Raw genomic sequence first — 18,036 nt, 5'->3', positions numbered from 1 at the left:
AGCAAGTGTAGGGCGAAATGACAATCCCAGCTCGTTAAGGCTGCCCACCTCCTCTTGACCATCATGGGCTTTGACCAGGATAACCAGGCCTCGCTTGAGATTGCATTTATTACTAGAGAGTGCAACAGATAGCTTCCTTTCAAAGCTTAAGAAAGCAAAACGACAAAGTGGCCCGAGGAAAAAAAAAGAAATAATCAAAGACATTAAAAATAATAGCAGCTAACAGACTACGTTTAGGAGCGGTGGCAGCCTTCCCCGCTGGTGGTTTCTGTTATTGCTTTTGTACCTATCCATCTGCCTTTGCTACCAAGTTGTAAACGCCACTGTCTTGCTCACCATTGCGTTACCAGGGCCTAGCAGGCAAGGAGGAGCTTAATAAATAATTGTTGACATGAACAAATAAATAGACTGTAACTACGTCAGAAACGATTCGGTCAAGAGGACAACGAGTTTGGCTTCCAAATATTGGTCAAGAGCTTTCAGTAGGATGAGCCAAGGATTTTTTTAAATTATTAGGTTCGTATGACCCGGTGACTTTTCTGGGTCTAGAAATCTGAGGAGGTGACAGTGTAATAAACTGCCATTTTCCTGTCAGGAAAGAGTTAACGACGTTTAAACCTGAGTTTCTGAGGGGAATAATGTGTTCACCAGGGGCAACTGCCTGCTCCCCCAGTTGGCCTCCATCTCTGCCTGTGCTGCACCCCCCCCCCGCCCCCCCACAGTAGCGGAGGGATGCGGGGCTTTCCGGTCGTGCTTAGTGTGCTAGACCAAAGGTGACGATGACTTAGTGGGCTAAGGTCGTGCCCTCCCTCCCTCCTAATCGATAATTTAATGTGACTTATCAGAAAGAGAAAGAACTGTTTACTTTAAAACTCTGGAGCCCATAAAGGGCGAGGGGAAAGGTCTAAACCCCACAGAAGCTCAAGGCTCATGCCCACAGCCGCCCCCGTGCAGCCAGCAGAGCAGGGACACTGGAAGGCACCACCCCAGGGCCCGAGAAGGGGCCCTGAGCTGAGAGAAGACTCAAGCTGACGGCAAGGTAAGTGCCTCTCTCCTCTGTGCACCTCCAACTCCTCTGGGATTAGGCTACTCTTTTGGGGGGTCACTAACTTTGAAAAGTGGGGGTGAGCTGTGATCGAGGTGTGTAAAAGGAGGACCCCACATGACACCTGAGCAAAGTGCATTAGTAACATAGAATATTTGAATTTGTCTGCCTTGCTTATTCTGTTTCTTCAGAAAGCCTGAGAAAACTAGAGACTTTCCTAGAGGTTCTTCTCACCCCTGTGGAGGGAAAGGATCAGGCTAGAAAGGAATCCAGGGCCCAGAGGTGGCGTGGACTTTTAGTTCTGCCCTTGGAGCGGCAATACATGAAGCCATTTCCTGTTTTATGATGGTCTGATTTAACAATAGCACCAAGGCCTGCAAAATTCCACCAGAAGACTAACTAGAATTAGGAGGTTTATTTGACCAGAAGTCCCTCCCTTTTCCAAGCTTCTGGGCAGGCGTACCAGCAAAGCTCAGTCTGCTTTATTCTCCTGCTTCTAACATGCCAGTGTCTGAGGTGTTTATCTGTCCACATCCTATTAGTCCATTGACGGCAATGGAAATCAGATCTGGACACCTGCACAGAAATGAAATGGGTTAGCCGAGGGATCCCCAGGCCTCAGCAATTCTCTTACAAAGAGTCTGTTGAGACCCCAACTTGGCTGAGAATTTGCTCAATGATCCCCTCTTCACCCTTGGTTGGTGATAAACATGGATAATAGATGCATGCGTCAGAAGCATCCAGATGTTCCCTTCTAGATGGATTTCAACGAGAAAAGAAATGAGTCTTTGCTCCCTATTGAGGAGAACATTCTATTTTAAAGTTGCCATGTACTTTCAAAGTGACAAGACTCAGACGTGTGATATTGACTTTGTCTTCATCTAGACTCTAATTGACTAAAAGAATCAAGTTGATGCATTTAACACATCTATTCGAAATGACAGAAAATGTGGATTTAGAGTTAGAAAAAAGCATCTCCTTTTTCTTTTTCTTTTTCTTTTTCTTTTTCTTTTTCTTTTTCTTTTTTTGGTGCCGATGGACTAGGTTTGCAGCAAGGTAACAATTCCCACTCCCCAAAGCACTCTTTTTCTCAGCCCTCTGGAGTTGGCCCTACAAAGTTCTCAAACCCTGGGAAACAAAATATGAAAGCAAAGACACGCTGCTCATGCCCAAATCTGATCTAAGAAAGAAATAGGAAGCTTAGTGATATTCCTGGTACTTGCAAATCTAAGACGTCTTGCATAGAGCTGTGATGCACACGGAATACTTACAGGCTTCCTCCTTGATGGACTCCCCCTCCCCGTGACATAAAAAAAGGGGCAAACCCAGTCTTGCCTGTTTTTCACACCCATGGGCTCAATGGGAAAACTGCTTTCTGAATTGAGCGTGGCATCTAGAACTGTCTAGAGAGCCAGTTCAGGCTGGGAAGGTAAGGAAAGGGAGACAGGGACACTGCACAGAAATTTCATTTTAATAAACAGCCATGTAGGCATGCCTAGCCCTGAACCTCTTTTAGGAAAGCTCAGGAAGCAAGACCAAAGAGAGAACTCTAGAGTTGGTATTTAGTGTGAGTTGCAGCAAAAGAGGATTAATGTGGCTGAGATCAGAGGAGAGAAGCTCCATAGGAACTTTCCAGGCCTTTTCTGAGCTGTAGAAAACTGTGTTGGCATTTGGACATGTCACTTTGATTAATATCCAACATCTTTGCCGTAAGCATGAATTTTTTCACAGGAAACAACAGGTGTAATTATTTCCCAACCACCTTATAAACTTTCTGTAATTATTAACTGGTACTATTTAAGTTCAGTTGTCAAATTTGAAAATATTAGAACGAAAGACGTTTTATAGCTATAAAATGAGAAATAACTATGTGAATCTAGGAAAACTATCCAAATAGATACAGGCATTAACCACTTCTAATGTTTTTTGTTAGTGACATATTATTGGATGGCATTGGAAAAAAATGAAAACATTGTGCTTGCTTGTTTAAACTGCTTTGCAGGTTGACAGTTGACAGAGTTTAACTGCGCCTGCAGAAACAATCGAAGAAATAAGAAAAGATGAGAACCATTATAGCTATATCTAAAAATTGCTCTCAAGGCTGAGAACATAATAGGCATGCAATAAATATGTGTTTACTGATTGATGCAATAATACCATAAAACGATTGTACTGCATAATAAAGTATTTTCCTAATAATTTGCTAGGAAATTAGGCTGAGGGGCTCATCTCTCAGCATTAGCCCTAACTTTTCAAGCTTGTTGACAAGCAGCGCAGAGATGGGAGAAGTTTTAACCTCTCAATTTCAGAAGAGCGTTTTGCAAGAAGGAATTTTCATTAGGAAGCCAACAACACAAAGAAACTGTTTAAAAATTGCTCAAATTCTAATTATTTTTCTCAGTACAAAAGCACTACATGAATTGTAGAAATTAATAAAAGTTGAGACGCAAAAGGAGGAAAAAGCGGAAACCCTAATGCCACCACTCAAAGATAACTATGGTTAATGTTTGATGTTTTTGCCCTTGGCATGTATGCATTTTTCACAGCCAAAAGGGCTCATACTGTGTATATTGTTTTGTAAACCACTTCATTCAATAACATATCTTGAATCTCTTGCCAAGTCAGCAACCATTTTTCTACACTATCCAGTGACTAGGGTGTATCATAAACATATTACCTTTTCCTATACTTGGACATAGGTTGTTTGCTGTTTTTATTATTATAAACAATGCTTACATGGACAACCTTATAGCTAACACTTTCTACAAATTTGTAGAAGACAACATCTTTTCTACAAATTCAAGGACTTTTGCCTTGAGATAAATTTCCTGGACCAAAGAAATAGAGGTTTATTTGGGGAAGGAGTTTGGGAAGATTTACCTGTAATGCATTAACTTCTCCTCTTTTTTCTTCTTCCCTGTTTCCTCTTCCTTCCCTTTTCTGTCTTTTGCAGATTATTAAAAGCCTGACGCATACAGAGCGCACCCTGGGAAGTGGAGGGGCTCAGATGCTGCCATAAGGTCCTGAGAAGTAAAATGGACCAAACCCTTGCCCCATATAGAGCTCTCCAAGTAGGACCTTTTAAACTAGTGAATTGTTCACCTCCCATTGATTCTTCCCAAATGAACTAAGAGATTTCTGGAGCCTCTTGCCATGGTCAGCAATGTCCCTGAGTAGCCAGGAAGTGGTTTCTATTCTAGGTCCCTCAGGCAAAGACAAAGCAGGTGAGCCTGGCTGACTTGTTAGGAGTAGAAGGGAAGGGAAGAATCAGATAGTTAATCACATGTGCGTGTCCCCCACGTCTGCACCCAGAGTGCTAAGCGTGGGTGGTAGCATCTGGGGCCAGCTGGAACTCTACAGTTTGTATGCAGTGTGAGTTGCTGCAGAAGTGCCCAGGTGGAGAGTTCCACCTGAAGAGAGCAGGGCTGACAGCGAGGCAGGTAGCATTTCCCTGCTGCCTTGCAAATGGCCGCACCCGGTAAAGGCAAGCCAGGGTCACAGACAGGAACCAAAGGAAGTCAGTCATTTAATAGGAAGATAAGCAAATCAACACAGACAAAAGGAAACAAAAGAAAAAAAAAAGGCTGGGGTGATATATCCAAAGCAAATCCAATGTTATTTGTATGTGCCAATGATGCCATGTTTCCCCCAAAATAAGACCTAGCCAGACCATCAGCTCTAATGCATCTTTTGGAGCAAACATTAATATAAGACCCGGTCTTATTTTACTATAAGACCAGGTTTTATATAATATAATATAATAATATAATGTAATATAATATAATATAGTAATGTAATATAATATAATACCTGGTCTTTCATTAATTTTTGCCCAAAAGACGCATTAGAGCTGATTGTCCGGCTAGGTCTTATTTTCGGGGAAACCCGGTATCTCCATAAAACTGAAAAGCAAAAAAAGGCTGGGCTCAACATCTAATCCTGTGGAGACTGAGTGACTTTCACAGTGTGCTGATAACAGCAGCCTCGGTGGAAGAGGGTGATTTCATGGTCTGCACCAGAATAGGGTATTTTTACTGAAAAACACAGAAGCCTTTATTTTTAGTTGTTAAGAATGGGCCAGTTTTATGGCCAAAGCAGGCTCTGATCAAATGTTAACCACTTGGTTATCCTGCGGTAAAAATCAACTGGCCCTCAACCCTCTCCTTTTCCAGCATTTGGAAGAAAACAAAGCATTATGTAAAATGTTTATTTCCTCTCCTTCTCCATTGTGGGCAGGAATTCATGTATCAGTTAGAAACCAGTTTCAACAGGAAACCCAGTAAACCAGAGGGATTCAGTCACAGAAGGCGCCCTTTTGCTCGAAAATGGATATTATTCATGAAAAATTGAATAGTTCCTCTCTCCATTTTCCTTCCTTTCCTTACCATGCCTCATCTCCCACCCACTGCAAGGGTGGAAAACGACTGTGGTGAATAAGATTTAAAATCTGGACGCCTGTGTATCCAATAGATGCTACTGAGAGTAGATTACAGCCCATCTAAGTGCTAGCTATATCCCCATGAAAAATCATTTTAATTTTCTTAGACTGTGGAATTTATCACATTTACTGATGAGGAATTGGGATATGTGGTGAGCTGAGCGTAGGGAAGGATCCATTTATTCAGTCGTATTATTATGGCTTGTAATGTGGTCTACCACTAAGTATTTGTTTCCTAAAATCGATTCGCTCTAGAGATTCCTTCTCTCTTAGCCCTTTTAGAAAATTGATGCAAACAAATGTCTCATCCATTTCCACAGGAAGTCTGCCTTCCTGTGGGCGTGTGGCCTTGGTGGGATGATAACAGAACATAAGGCAGTGGGTCCCTTTATTAGTTTAACTATTCTAGAACACAGAAGCCTGACATCTGTAAGTCTGTATCTCCTTCCATTGTTGAAGATGCTCCCACCCCTCGATCCCTCTTTTCTCTGCTCAGGTCATTATATGGAGCTGGGGAGCCTTCCTGATGACCAGTGGCCATGGCGGAATGGGGAGGTGAAGGTAACGCCTTCACAGCTACAGATGTTCCTTAGCAGAGCTGTGGAGTGTGACAATGGTGTTTGTGTCCAAACTATCAAACGCCATTATCACACTAAATAGCTACTGTTAGGCAATCCTTCCACTCCATAAATGCCTTGGCATCTGTTTGGCATGGATAAGAAGGTCCACCTGACAGCAGGGCTCCCAGGCATGTGTAATTACTGAATAATTTACGGTCCTTTTGTGCTCATAACCAATATGTCATCTGAACTTTGCTTCTCACCTGCTGTTGTTGAATACTTTAGCCGATGATAAATTTTCTTATTTTTCTGAGTCAATAAAAAGGTTGCAGTGTCCCCCCCAAGCATCCATCACAAGGCTAGGTACATTGAAATTGCTCAACCCACACGTGTTGAGTTGAAATGAATAGTTAGGAAAGTGTTAGACACAGAAAACTAAACCTGGGTCGAATCTAGTCTATGCAAACCACACACTCATAGGTACAAAATCAAGGTATGTGGGTCCTCCACTCTGCGTCATAAAAAAAACAACTTTCTAATAAACTCACCTGTGGCTTAGCTGACCTTTCAGAAATTCTAAAACATGTTTGATTTCTACTGATTTTAATCCATTACCAGGCTGATTACCTAATTTGTGTGCTAGGTTCTCCTTCTTTTGTTGCAATGAATTGCCATCAGGAAATTTTACATGAGCTATGTATGAGTTTCCAGAGCAAATCTCACTATTTTAAAGCCAAGAAGCTTCTGGGACAGCTGAACCAGCGGGGTGGTGTGGTTTGAAACACATACTTTCTCTGGGAGGCATTATAAAGCAAGGAGTAGTTTCTGTTTGCGCTGAGCTAAAGCTTCTCCTCGTGACTTGCTAAATGAACCAGTATATGTTTAATCAAATTGAAAGGGTTGGAGCAACTCCCAGAAACAAGTCCATCCAATCATCAGCCATTCATTTATTAAATAAATATGAATTGAGTGGCCACCATGTGTCTGGCACTGCCCTAGGCACGGAGGACACCTTTCAATTATATGTGTCTGACGTCGTCCCCAGAAGTGGTGTTCACTGACTAACATTCTGTTTGGGACCATTCTGATTGTTTGGTTATGTTTATTAGGGAACCAAATGAGCAAAACTTTGCAAAAATCATTCCGAGTCCCTTGCTGGAAAGCACCAGTGAGTGTAGTCCACACATCTATCATACACTGCCCGGGCTCCAAGGTCATGAGACACTTCCATCCATTCCGCCTGCCCTGCATCTCCTTCCACCTCCCCTTTCTTCCTTCTTGCCATCATCCAATGTCAAGAGGAGAACCAGACCCCCCTGACATAATTAATACACTGACATTCTTGTTGGTGCATTTTTTGGAGAAAACACTAATTGAATAAGCATTGATGGAGGGCCGTACTATTTATTCAGACTGCTTCTGTGCACACTATTTAATTTGATCCACGCAACACAGGGCAAAAATGACAGGTTTGGGGCTCCTTCCCCAGATGGAGAACTGAGAGTGAGAATGGTTCTGGAATCATCTGGTCATGCAACTGCAACTCAACTGGGGTCTCCTGAATCTAAAGTCCTCTCATTTACGTGTCACCGTCCTTGGCCTGGTTATTCCACAAACAGTACTGCTTCACAGTTGCGCTCACGCAGCAGTTGGGTTAATCATCCCAGTGTTTGATCAGTCTCCTCGGCCTCCCCTGTCTGCTTTGTCAAGGGATTCTGAGGGAAAGCCTGTAGAGAGAGAGAGAGATGAGTGAGATGACAGTCTTTCCCTGTGAGTGTTCATAACGCAGAGAAAGCCAAGTGCTGTGGAATCGTGAAAGGGAAGAGAAGGGAAGGAACACCTAAGTGGTAGCTTTGGGGGTAGAAAGGGGTGACCAAACTACCCAGACATGGACCAGCTGACTTAGTGAGCCAGCGAACTGACGCAGCAATGACTGACCCAGAGCCTTCAGGCTCGGGGACAGTGTGAAGTCGGCCTCACAACTCCTCGTCACTCCCACGCACCCGGAGATTTTGCTCAGATGTGATTAAACAGGGAGCAAAAGAAAGGGCATTCTATGCCTTTTCTACTGGGTTGGCTCACATAATGGCTTAGTGTGATTCCTGCCTGGGTGAGCGCTACATCCAAGGCTGGGGACCCATTCTTTGTGTAGCTCTCTAAGGAACGCAACAGAAGGCCAAGCTTCCACTCCCCATTTTAAAGCCATGGCTAGTGCAGTCCTGCTGCTCTAAATGTGATGACACCATCCTTCCCCAGCCCAGCTTTCATCTCTCCCACCCCCACCCCCCAAAGATGGTTACTGCCAGCATGCCTGGGGCACACACGGACTCCACAGGTAGTTTGCAAGATGAAAGGGTCCACCTGCAAGTGCAGTTAAAGTCACACTGGAGCTGGGAGGCAGCAGAGAACCAGGAGGTCATATTGAGAGGTTTTCTTCCCTAGGAGACTTTGCTTTGTCTGTCACGCCAGTGAGGCCCTACAAATCGTTTCATCTTAGGACAATGTGTACCTCTAGTGTGACAGTTGCCACTTAGGGCCTGTCCAAGGTTCCAGCCAGCCCCAGAAGAGGTTTGTGAAATAGCATAGCAGCTGTCATATGTAGATGGCCCATCTATACGTTTTTTCTGAACTCTTCTGAAATCTTTCTTTTCGATTTGGTATATACTTCCTTGAATCAGAAGACAAAAGAATATTAGTTAGAACTGGAAAACAGTTTCCTTTTTGTTCCAATGAGGAAATTGAAGCCCAGAAAGGTTAAAGAATATGCCCAAGGTCGTTCAGTTAGACTGTGGCCGAGCTGAACCCCAATGCCTGGTGTAGGGACAGGGCCATGAGAGCAATATCCAGGCTCTCGGCCTCACATGGAAAGGTGCCGGCTCGGTTATTAGATGACCATCAGCTGTAACCAGTTGGCCATCAGCTGTAACTAATTGGCCATTACCCACTGTTGTTTTGTATATAACTGCGTCAGCTACGTTAGCAAGTGTGGATTGCAGACTGTGTGGATCCTACTTCCTGTGTCTTTCCGGGTCGCCAGCAAGAACATAGTGGTATGTACCCCCTATCCGTGGCTCCATTGTTGTTCCTTTTCAGCCTCCGTGTCTCCCACGTTCACCTGCCAGGAGCAGGAGCTAAGAGACCCTGCATTACATTTGGCACAGTGAGCAGGGTTCTCCCTGTCAGGTAATGGAGTCATCTGCCCCTGGGAGGACATGTGGCCCCCACACAGCATGTGGTGCCTGGTGGCCTCTGTTTTCATGAGCTGGACCCCGTGGAGGGGTGGGGGACGTGGACAGTTCTCCGACCAGCATAGGCCAGAGAAAGCAAAGGTCATTGCTGCCATGTGGGCTGGGAGGTGCTTGCTGAGGTAGCCGAGGGGCTGGACTTGGAGTCCCAGGAGGAAACGCTTGCTGAGACCTCGGTGGAGAATGCGGGTTAGGTCGAAATTGTCCTTCACCCCCAGGTTGGGGAGAACTTGGAGCCCTCGCCCTACAGAGAAGGACAGCCCCCAGTACCTGAAGATGCCTGGTATACTGATGGCTCTAGCTGGGGAGCAGCTGCCGTTTGGACAGCTATTGCAGTTCAGGCCAAAAAAGACATCATGTGGTTTGATACTGGGGTCGGGCTATGTGGCACCACCTCTGGGACCTAAGGCAGGGAAAGGAAGACCCCGTGTTGGGGTGCTGGTGGATGTTTGCTTTTTGTGTCTCATTCAGCCGCCATCGAAAATATGTAAGCACCTTGGCTCTGAGCCACTATTGTTCCAGCATGGTACCCTGAGAAAGCCTGGCTGTGCCCAGGATATTGCATCCACCTCCAGGTTCCTCGCATAAGGTCCCTCAAGGAAGAGGCTTGTCACATAGATTGTGAGGCGAGAGTCTGGAGGGGTGGAATGTGGGGACAGAGCCAGGAGAGCCATTTCCAGGCTTTCTGTCTCACATGGAGAGGTGCTGACTTGGGTATCAAATGGCCTTCAGCTGTAACTAATTGGTCATTAGCCACTGTTGTTTTGTATATAACTGCGGTGGCTACCTTAGCAAGTGCCCATTGTGGATTGTATGGGTCCTACTTCCTGTGTCTCCACGCCTGGCCACCAGCGAGAATATGGTGGTATGTGCCCCTTATTTGTGGCTCCATTGTTGTTCCTTTTCGGCCTCCACGTCTCCTGAGTTCACCTGCCAGGAGCAGAAGCTGAGACCCTGCATTACACCTGGTTTCCAGGCTTTGTCACTTCATCCCTGAGGTGTCCTGGGATTGTTGCCAGCCCAGAGTAGATGCAAAGAGGAGTCAGGCAGTACTTGCTGAAGGAGTGGCTGGCTGATGCCATGGAAAATCCCCTTTTATTCATCTGAGAACTGTCTCCTCCAGATTGCAAAGGGACACGGCTTTGTGTAGTATTCTAGAATTTGGTGGACGGGTCTGTGTTTATGCTCCCCATTCACTAGACAGACGTGGGTTGAGTGGTCACGGGTGCCTCATATTGTACTGGGGTCTAGGGACACAAACAAGAAGAAGGCCGGGTCCCTGCCTGAGCTGCTCTCAACCTGGGAGTCAGTCGCCTAAACAGACACTGAGGCCCTAAGGAACTAGATGCCATCACGGTGCCATCAACAGGGAGCCCAAAGACTTTAATTATGCCCTGCCTCACGGAAAGCCTACTCCAAGGCCGCCAGTTAGATGCCTCACTGCCCCTCAGTTTCCCCTCCGTGGGGACAGGCTCAAGAAAGCTACTGGGAGCAAACCCACCCCAGGAGCCCCCAGGGCCGGTGGGGTGGTGGAGGGATGAGGGCATCCACTCTCATCTCTTTGATATTCAAGTTCCCTTCCAAGCTTTCTAAAGGAAAAGGAAGGGTTTCACACACACACACAAGGTCACAAAACTGTAGGTGGCTTCTGAACATTTCAAAGGGCCTAGTCATAAGATAACCTAATTAAAAAACAGGGTCACCATATAGGCTCTGAAAAAAGATTTATGTGACACAAATGTATTGTGTCCTTAGAATATTTGAACACTCTGCATAGGATGCAAAAATGAATAAGACATTCATTCATTCACTCCTTCACTTATTCACTCATTCATTCATTCACTCATTCACTCCTTCACTTATTCACTCATTCACTTATTCACTCATTCATTCATTCACTCATTCGACCATGTGCTCCTACCATGTGTCAGGCATTGTGCTAGTCACCTGAGAATTCAAAAATAAGATGCTGTGTCCAGAATATAGTGCTGCCAGTCTAGTGAGAACAAACACAGGCAAATGAGTAATGGCACTGTTTAGTCACCAAGTCTTTGAAGCAGGTAGGGGTTACCATCGGCCAAAAGGAAGGAAACTGCCATGTGTGTTATGTGAGAAAGGTCTGAGTAAGAGTGAGAGACAAGCACGCCAGGGCGGAAGCACTCTGGTGCTTCGGGCAGCCACCCAACTAAAGAGAAATTCACGACCTTGGCAAGTGAAGCGTAGAAATTTTCACCTTGACAGAACTTGAGTTAGCTTCAAGGTTCCTAAGCATCTTCCAGCAATTTCCTCCAGAGAGCCACCCAACTGTGAGCCTGGAATTTATTTGGTGGGGATTTTCCCTCTCAACAATGCAGCCAAACATCCACAGACAAAGATCCCCTCTTGAATGAAAGAAGCAGATTGTATTATTTGGCAAGTGACTGGGGCGGGTGTGTGTGGGTATGCGTGTTTGTAGCGCACATGTATGTGAAGAATTTTAATTTCTCAGAGGAGCTGGGTAGAATGCCTTTAAAGTCTCATTCAACTGGGACTGGTTTTTTTTCCCTTTTTTTTTTTTTTTTTTTTTGGAACCAGGGAAAAGCCAGTGATGTGATCTCCAATTTAGGCTGAAATGAGCATCCTTGTAACCCTCACTCACTAGTTATGATACTGCCTCCTAGTGGTAAGCTCTGTCCCTGCACATCATACCCTCAGTGCTTCCAAAGGATTTCAAGTTTGCTACCTCAAGTGTTCCAAATTGATTGCAGTAAGAGCTTTCCCGCCAGCAGAGTCCAGCTTTAATTTTGATAAAGTACGTTTCCAAAGGCTTGAGTGGGTATGGAGAGGAGTGGAAGAGATCGTTCTATTGAGTGTCTGTTGACCCATTAAGTACATTAGGCAAGAACTAATCTTGTTCTACCTAGAGAACGAGTCCCTTCCTTTTCACTTTTCTGGCACATTTAGCCCAGTCAAGAGCTAATTAAAGTTCTTCCCATTTTTAAGGCTGTCTGTCTTCTACACAGCACATCTTGTCTTGCTTTTCCTCTTGGCTTCCAATTGTAGCTGAAGTCGAAAAAGTCAGAAATTATCTCCTACTCTTTGGATGTGCCAGCTCCTGTATTCTGTCTGTCTCACTAACAACCTGTGCCCAAGATTTCTCTGGTCTGCCCTATGTCTCTGCGTGAGCTCAGGCTATCTCACATCAGATCCTTTGCTCAGCAGTTAGAATGATCTGCTGAGTTGGGTAAAACATAGACAGGGCTGCTATCTGTGTCCCAAAAGAAGTGGCTACAAATTGCCACCCCAAAATGTAAGTGGTGTGTTAGGAAATTTTGATTGCAAGAAGCAATTTTTTCTTAGATGACCTCAAGTAATTCTTACAGCAATATTTCTTAAGCACCTACTATGTGCAGAACATGGAGTTGGGGAAAATTTTTTGGAAGGGGCCACATGGCAGTAAAGGGACAGGAATCATCACATGGGAGATCCCCAAAAGTCAGAAGGCAAGCCTTTGTGAAAAGTGGCAGATAGTCAGGCTTCATGATAGTTAGAGATTGGGGTGTCTGGTCACCCCCAGTCTGTAGAAATAAATCAAGCCTCCACCATTACAGTGATTCATTTGCTCCCTTTTTCTGCTCTTCCAGCTGTCATACCTGTCTCCATCCTTACCTACAGTTTCTGCTCACCTCTAACTACTGCTTTCTCATTGTCTTCTAATTCTGGGGTCTCATGACCCTGTTACCTAATGACCTCTGCTTGCCTGCCTCCTTTTGGTATCTTTTCCATTTCTTCTGTGCTACCAAATGACTTCCTCCCTGTAGCTCCTGTTTGGGTCCCTAAGCCAACAGAAAACTGATCGTCTCCGTTAAGGTCAGTGTGCTCACTGGAGCAGAGCTTTCACTCCAGGACACTTCATAGGCTGCTGGTCAACCTTTGGAGCAGGACAAAACAAAGAGGGTATTATGTATGAGAAAGTTTAATGCAGGAAGTAATGCGTAAACTTTACTCTGAGTAGGAGATATCCATTCCCCAAAGAAAACGATAGGGAAAGCATTCTCAAGAAAAGAGGACAGCATGTGTCAAGTCCTCAAGTGGGATGGATGGAGTTTGGAACAGGCAAAGAACTCAAAGCTAACTGGCATGGCAGGAACATAATGAAGAAGCAGGAGATGAGGCTAGAGAGGTGGGCATGGGCTGGCATTCCTAGCAGCAGGATGGAAAAGGAACATATCAGAGGGCAGGCGTAATGCCAGTGTTATGTCATGGTCATGAATTTTACTGATGGGTCATTAAGACCAGGGGCTGACAACCTATAGCCTGTAGGCCAAATCCAGACTGCCTGCTTCGATATGAGCTAAGCTTGGTTTTTATATTTTTCAACTATGGGGAAAAAAATCAAAAGAAGAATACTATTTCATGACATGTGAAATATATATGAAATTGAAATCTCAGTGTCCAGAAATAACGGTTTATTGGAATCGACCAAAAGTCCCCATTTGCTCCGACTATCCCAGTTTAGCACTGAAAGTCTTAAATCCTGGAAAACGGCTCAGTCCCAGGCAAATTGGGATGGTGGGTCACCTGGCACACAGCCAGGCTTGCTCATTTACACATTGTCTGTGGCTGTTTTCATGCTCCAGTGGCAGAGCTGAGTAGTTGTGGTAGAAGCCATATGGCCCACAAAGCCTAAATTATTTACTCTCAGGCTATTTATAGAAAAAGTTTGTTGATCCCCAATCAAGACCAAGGAAGAGTCGATAATTTATCTGATAAGGCAAGGGCATATAATTGATTGTTACTATCATGAGAGGGTTGACCAAGCCTATTTATTTCCTCCCTTGGAAGCTGGTTCATTTTTAAAATCTAAATTCATTCATGTCACTCTCCTGCTTGAGATCCTTCAACAGCTTCCTGTCCCACTGAGAATAAAACCCAAGAATCCGGGCCGGGCCGGTGGCTCAGGCGGTTGGAGCTCCATGCTCCTAACTCCGAAGGCTGCCGGTTCGATTCCCACATGGGCCAGTGGGCTCTCAACCACAAGGTTGCTGGTTTGATTCCTTGACTCCTGCAAGGAATGGTGGCCTCTGCCCCCTGCAACTAAGATTGAACACAGCACCTTGAGCTGAGCTGCCGCTGAGCTCCCAGATGTCTCAGTTGGTTGGAGCGCATCCTCTCAACCACAAGGTTGCCGGCAGTTCAACTCCCGCAAGGGTTGGTGGGCTGCTCTCCCTACAACTAGCAAGGGCAACTGGACCTGGAGCTGAGCTGCGCCCTCCACAACTAAGATTGAAAGGACAACAACTTGACTTGGAAAAAAAAAAGTCCTGGAAGTACACACTGTTCCCCAATAAAGTCCTGTTCCTCTTCCCCAATAAAATCTTTAAAAAACCCCACGGATCCCATACATCCTTCTCAGACCTCATGTCCTCCTGCTCTTCCCCTTGCCTACTCCATGCCCACAACCACCCCTTTGCTGTTTCTCAAACATGCCGAGGGCAATCCTATCTCAGGACCTTTGGCACTTACTGTTTTGTCTGTCCAGACCCTTTCTCCCAGATATAGGCACATTTTGTTCCTTCACCTTATTCTTGTTTCTATTCCAAGTTGTCTTTTAATTGAAGCTTTCCCCCTCATTGTAACATTCTTCAACTCCTGACGTCACTTATTTATTTTTTGTGCCCACACTAGAAGGCCAGGCACAGAACAGGACCTTGCTGTATCCCCAGCTCACAGAACAGTGCAAGTCTCATGGTAGGTTTGAGATCGATATTTGTGGGATGCGTAAATGGTTGGTAAAATCAAGAATTTTATGTGTTGTCTCCAGGCTATGTCCCGACTCATTGGACCATATTACTGCTAATCAATATTTCACTTGAGCTAATATCTGTCTTGTTACAATTATGTAGCTGACTGTCTCTGTCGCCCACTGGCCTCTTTTCCTGCCAAACACCTTGTCTTTAATCATCTGACATCTGCTCTGTGGATATCTTCAGATGCCACCCTGAAATGCTGCCACTTCTCCTGTCCGAAGGATAGATGCATTACTCACCAGTCCAGGGGTGGAATCAGGGTGATTCTGCAACCCCCTGAAATCAACAATGACCTTTCATGCTGAGATGCATTTTTGGGAGGGCCTGGAGCTGTCATCCAATTCTCAGGAGGGTCCTCGAGGGAGGACCTCTGATTTTAAGCAGCAACAGTCCGTTGGGCTAAACATATGCAAAGCTTCCAGTTAGAGTTACAGGCCCTCCTGTGGGGCGCCCTCCTATGGGGTGCCCTCTACTCCCCAGTATCTTGTGATCAATGCTTATGTTCAGTACTCAGCTCCTTTCACTGGATGCTCTCTTCGCCTCCTGAAGGTTCTTCCCCTTCTGCCAACATTCTGAGACCGTGTAAAGAAACCACCAGGCTCCTCTGTGGTGATTGGATCCCCCACTGGCTGCTTCACAGCAGCTATTTTCTTCCAGGCTGTAAAAGTGCTGGGCTGAGCCTCCCACAAGTCACATGAGGGATCAGAGAACCCCTTCTGGGAGGAACCGCCTGCAGAATGGCTTCAGATGCACTTCTTCCAGAACAGGAGGCCTCATTTACATGTCAAATGTCTGCGCTGTGGGATTTGTTTCCTGCCAAGGTTCCCTGCTCATGTCCCAGAAAAATTGAGCTGAGGCCACCCAGCCACTGGAGCAGAGACTCAGGGTTCCTGATGGGCCCTTTTCCTCCAAGGGAACAGAGGGCACAGTCCTTTCTAAGGAGCAGCTTACTGGAGAGCATTTGGCCTCTGTCATTTCATCAGCTTTGAAAGGATTTTCCTTTCAGGAGAACAATCATTCCAAGAAGCTCTTCTACAAAGACAGAGGTTGCTGCTCTCTTTCTGAGGTAAGGAGGGAGGCACCAGCTCTGGCCCGTCTGGTTGTGCCCAGAGAGCACCTGCTGAGTGCAACACAGGCCAGTGCTTAGACTCACCATTTATCATCATCATCATCATCATCATCATCATCACCATCATCGTAAGACTTTCGGGTCCTGGAGAAACCTTAGGCCCAGTCCAGACTGTTAGCTACAGACTAAGACTAACTAACCCGCCCAGCACTGCTTGGCAAAGGGCAGCATGTCCCCCCCCCACACTCAGACCTCAGAAGGGCAGGGTACCCTCAGCGTCTCTCAGCCTCGGCACTCAGTCTCTACTGACCCTCGGCTGGAGAATTTTGTTTTGTTATTAGTACCTGTCATATGCATTTAGGATGTTTAGCAGCATCCCTGGCCTCTACTTACTAGATGCCAGTAGGATCCTCCTTATTATGACAACCAAAAACGTCTTCAGACACGGACAAATATCCCCGGGGAAGGCAGCATCGCCCACAGTTGAGAACCACTGCTCTACTGAACTACTTAAGACAAATCTGGATGAGTCAAGTAACGTCAAAGGCCCCACAAAGCCAAGTGTGTTTGGAGGATGAGGGAGAAAGAAGCAAGGGCAGAGTCAGGCGTAAAGATGGAGAACATGAGGACAGGACCTGGGCTTGTGGAGGGAGGGGTCTCTAGGGAGGCATAAACTGACGGCAGGCTGGAACTTGGGAGGGAAGTGTTCAGGTCACAAGGGACACACGGGGACGCTGCCTGCACTGGCTTCAGCTGGGACCCCTCCCCCGCCCCAGCTGTCCTCTCCTCTAGCAGAGGCCCAACTGCCTGAAGGCATCCTCTTTCTTTCGAGCAGGAACATACTTATGGAATAGCCGCCACATGCTGGATCCCAGGCCTAGAGAGAGAAAACATGTTTCTAGCCTCAGAAGAACACAGATTGAATGAGGCAATTGCAGCCAAGTACAAGGGGCTCTGAGGGCATAGACTTGGGTTTTCAAGGGAAGACTTCCTGGAGAAGGTGACATCTAAGTGGAAACTCTGAAGACAGTGGAGAGTTTTCAGAAAAAGAGTCAAAAGAGTCTTGGCATGAGATCCTAGGGTGCTACTGCCTAAAAGTCCTTTTTTTTTTTTTTTTTTTTTTAAAGATTTTATTGGGGAAGGGAAACAGGGCTTTATTGGGGAACAGTGTGTATCTCCAGGCCTTTTTTCCAAGTCAAGTTGTTGTCCTTTCAATCCCAGCCGTGGAGGGTGCTGTCCAGCTTCAAGTTGTCCTTTCAGTCCTAGCCGCGAAGGGCGCAGCTCAGCTCCAGGTCCAGCCGCTGCCGCCAGCCACAGGGGGCGCAGCCCACCATCCCCTGCGGGAGTCGAATCGGCAACCCCGTGGCCAAGAGGACGCGCTCCAACCAACCGAGCCATCCAGGAGCCCAGCGGCAGCCCAGCTCAAGACGCCATGCTCAACCCTAGCTGCAGGGGGCGCCGCCCACCATCCCCTGCAGGGCTTGAGGAGTCGAACCCGCAACCTTGTAGTCGAGAGCCCACTGGCCCATGCGGGAACCGAACCAGCAGCCTTCGGAGTCAGGAGCATAGAGCTCCAACCGCCTGAGCCACCGGGCCGGCCCCCTAACAGTCCTTTAAAAGGGAACCAGTTAATTGCCACCCCAATAAATTTTAATTAAAAAAATAAAAATAAATAAATAAAAGGGAACAAGCTTTGCTCTGCTTTTAATAGAAGGTGAATAGTAGAGCAAAGCAAAGAGCATTTAGAGCCCTGGGGTGGGGAAGGGGAGCACGAAAGGGCACAAGAGGAAGAGGCTGGAGGCAAAAGAAAACACACCCCAGCTACAGCTGTGGTCCCCAACCTGCAGCATCAATACCACCTTGGAGCTTATTAGAAGTGCAAATCCTCTG

At 46.1% G+C, this 18,036-nt stretch overlaps 1 long non-coding RNA gene across 5 annotated transcripts; it reads left to right on the top strand.

Annotated features, from left to right (window-relative positions):
- The first annotated feature begins 429 nt into the window (after positions 1-429).
- LOC109460183 (uncharacterized) lies at positions 430-17,797 on the top strand. Of its 5 annotated transcripts, none has more exons than XR_012498736.1 (4): positions 868-1,039; positions 3,999-4,269; positions 9,015-9,093; positions 17,407-17,797. It is a non-coding gene; the product is annotated as an uncharacterized LOC109460183 (long non-coding RNA). The 5 variants fall into 5 exon arrangements; XR_012498735.1 differs by lacking the exon at positions 17,407-17,797 and adding an exon at positions 14,163-15,326; XR_012498734.1 differs by lacking the exon at positions 17,407-17,797 and having other exon boundaries at positions 874-1,039; positions 9,015-15,328.
- The last annotated feature ends 239 nt before the right edge of the window (positions 17,798-18,036 follow it).

Source organism: Rhinolophus sinicus, linkage group LG09 (assembly GCF_036562045.2).
Source record: "Rhinolophus sinicus isolate RSC01 linkage group LG09, ASM3656204v1, whole genome shotgun sequence".
Taxonomy (NCBI): domain Eukaryota; kingdom Metazoa; phylum Chordata; class Mammalia; order Chiroptera; family Rhinolophidae; genus Rhinolophus; species Rhinolophus sinicus.
Note: the sequence above shows the minus strand (reverse complement) of the source record. Positions and strands in the feature narration are given on the sequence as shown.